Here is a 3,712-nt window from a genome sequence, read left to right on the forward strand (position 1 = left end):
TAAAATAAAATAAAATAAAATAAAATTAAATTAAATTAAATTAAATTAAATTAAATTAAATAAAAAAAAAAATATAATAAAATAAAATAAAATAAAATAATTTACTAGGCCAAAAGTAATAAACAATAAAAAATGAAAAAAATATAAAACAAAAGAAATATTATAATTTTTGTAAATAAATTTTGATTTCAGTACGCTCTTGTTAAATTGATATCAAGTAAGAATTTCTGGAGTACATTAACTTTATTCTTTAAAACTTGCTCCCTCCCTCTCATACTATCAACAGCATGTACTTTAGAAAATTTTTGAATATTTTCATACATGCATAGATACATATGTAGCTACCAAGCAATTTTACAATGGATTGCAGTTTTGAGGTGTTTAAACATTAAAAGGTTAGATAAATTTGTTTGAATATTTTAGCAAGACCTTATAGTAGGTATGTAAATATTTAAATAACATATGGGCATTCCCATGGTGGCGCACGTGACAGTCGTACGATTTCAGTGTGATACAAAAAAGGAAAACCATTCGTTTTCTTTAACTTTTTTGGGCCATTATATAGCACATAATTAGCTCTATATTTAACCGAAAAATGAAATCAATCGAACTGCTTGGTCCTGAAATATAAGCATTTAAAGAGAGTGTCGTTACGTGACAAAAAATGGAAGTTGATTTTTTCTTTTCTTACAAAATCGCAAAACTACGAATTGTGGATAGCTATTTTCATGAAACTTATTTTAATATGATTTGGAGCAATTTTAGTTGATTTTAGAGTTTTTTGAATTAATGCAAATTGTTTCAATTCTCTTTTACAACCCCAAGTGTGAAACGTGACGTGACGTGGCGTCACGTGACATAAATTTCCATCGTTATATTTTTGTTAATATTGCTTTTAAATGAATTTTCAACGCAAATAAAACATGTATTTTATGTAGAATATACTTTATATTTTGACTTCAGCGCCAATTCAGGGTCAATTTATTAGAAATCTATGATTTATTATGTTTCAACCACATACGCCTAATTCGAACCAAATCGGACCATAAATACGGTTTTTCGAAATATCTTGACCTTGGCACCACCTAGGAAGACCATTTTATGCAAACATGATTCTACTTACATAGCCAGTATATATTTTAAAAAGCAGACAAATCGGCCCGTAAATACGTTAGATATAAAACTTTTATTTTTTTTGTCGTGGTGGACCTTCCGCTGGAAACACCCATATGAATTTGGGTGTTCGTCTATGATCTACATAGGTACATATGGATATGTATATTTGGATTGTGTTTTGTTACACTCGTGAGCTGTTAGACAACATGACACGCAAGTCTCTGCATACATATGTATGTGCATACATATTTAACACTATATTTGTGTCTAAACAAATATTTGCAAATTCTGACAATTTAAAAATGAAGTGACGCAGTTATTAAATGAACATATCACAGTTTATTAAATGTATAAATTTTTCGTATATACATATGTACAGTAGGTTGCATAACCACCTATACAAAGTTGGTATTGTATTTCANATTTTTCGTATATACATATGTACAGTAGGTTGCATAACCACCTATACAAAAAAAGTTGGTATTGTATTTCCTCAGAGTTCGAAGTTTATTATATTGTAAGACTTAAGCGAAAATATTTCGGAAAATACTAAATTTACGTGAGCTGAACCGATTTGAAATTACCTACAAGAATCGAGTTTTTTATAAATAAAATAAATTTTTAAAATTTTTTCCTAAAAAACCACCTCAGATGATAGAAGAGTTCAAACTTAAAAGAACTGCATAAAAATATTTAGAATTGTATCAATGAAATTAAAATACTGAAATTTTGGAGATTCAGCTCATAATATTTTTCGAAATATTTAGCGGAAGTCTTGAAATATAAAAAAAAATGCATCCGGTTCATCAGTGAGTTTAAATCGTCAAAAAATAAGCGACTAAAAAAGGAAAAGGACTTGCGCTTAGATTATAAAGCATTAGTGGTTATTAAACTAGTTTTTCAATTGAAATAAAACGTACTTAGCTTAAATTCTCATTTGAAATTTTCATATGCCCTAAACGTGCCCTTCTCTCACCCATCTATAAAGCATACTGTTTTTCATGCGAACTCCAGTTAACCTTCTAATGGAGTTTTCCTTTAGCTGCCTCGCACAGGAAGTTCTGGATCTCTTCCGTATCTCTACAGCGTCTGCAGAAGTCGTTATGCCTGGTGCAGAACCTAGCGATTATGTGGGCAATGATTCAGTATCCCGTTTATAGTCCGATGAGAAACCGAACATGCGGTTTTGAGAGCCTTAGCAAACTATGTGATCTTCGTTCATCCAGTGGTGACTGGGGTATGCGCGATAAAGTACTTGTGTGTACGTATTCTATCAACTCTTGCATAGAGGTATCGCAGGAGAGACTGTGTGCTTTGATCTGCTTCCGTTAATTCTCTCTCAGCTCCAATATACACGCACTAGTCTGCTTTCTCATCTCCCGGAATAGCACTGTGTCACGGGACGCAGTAAAGATTAACTACATATGTATATACTGTCGAAGATATTGAAATTTTTGTAGCCTTCATGGACCTTATTCAAAGACATAATATGTTGGGAGGTAAGAGCTTAAAATTTTTACAACAAAAAAATCTCCGATACATTTTACTGATGCAGAGATACCTAAACTTGGTCAAAAACTAGTCTGCAAGCTGCGTGCTCGCTTTTAGNAATGATTCAGTATCCCGTTTATAGTCCGATGAGAAACCGAACATGCGGTTGAGAGCCTTAGAAATCTCCGATACATTTTACTGCTTCAGGGATACCTAAATTTTGTCACAAACTAGTCTGCAAGCTGCGTGCTCGCTTTTAATCCTCGAGCTCGTCTTGTGAACCGGGAGAAAGAAGCTACCTTATGCCCAGCTTCCCTCGATCGGAGGCATTCCGCTTGCACTTTCTGGTAAAGTGAAATACTTGGGAGTGATTATTGATAGAAAGCTAATGTTGGAACCAAATATCGTGGAGCGAGTGGAGAAAGCACTGAGCGAAAACATCGTCATGCAAAGTTGCAAGGTACTTTTGGCCGGTAGTAGATCGCGGGCGATCTAGGAAACTTCTCCTGCTTATTTAGCCAAAACTCTCGGTTTTAATTGGTATTTTGACTGGGTACTGCCCAATAGGAATTCATGCGGTATATCTTTATGTTGCTGCAGACCCGATGTGCCNCGGTAGTAGATCGCGGGCGATCTAGGAAACTTCTCCTGCTTATTTAGCCACAACTCTCGGTTTTAATTGGTATTTTGACTGGGTACTGCCCAATAGGAATTCATGCGGTATATCTTTATGTTGCTGCATACCCGATGTGCTGCACCTGTCTAGCGGACGATGAGGTCGAACCACCGCAGCACTGCCTTCTCGGCTGCCCTGCCTTTGCGAAGCTCACGTTTAAACGTCTCGGGTCGTACTTCATAGTTGCTTCAGAGGAACTCTCTAGTGTGGACATCAGCTGCTTGCGAAACTTCATAACTAGAACCCAGCGCTTTTCTAACCTTATTTGATTATCTGTTGTACCGTTCCAGTATAATATTTATACCCGAGCGCACTTGTGCACAAGGGTATTATAACTTTGTTCACATAACGGTTGTTTGTAACAGGCAAAACGAATCGAGATAGATATAGACAAATGTATACATAAATGATCAGAATGAAAAGAGAAAT

This window comes from Rhagoletis zephyria, unplaced genomic scaffold, assembly GCF_001687245.7.
Source record: "Rhagoletis zephyria isolate East Lansing unplaced genomic scaffold, Rhagoletis_zephyria_1.1 Rzeph_scaffold_06988, whole genome shotgun sequence".
NCBI classification, from domain to species: domain Eukaryota; kingdom Metazoa; phylum Arthropoda; class Insecta; order Diptera; family Tephritidae; genus Rhagoletis; species Rhagoletis zephyria.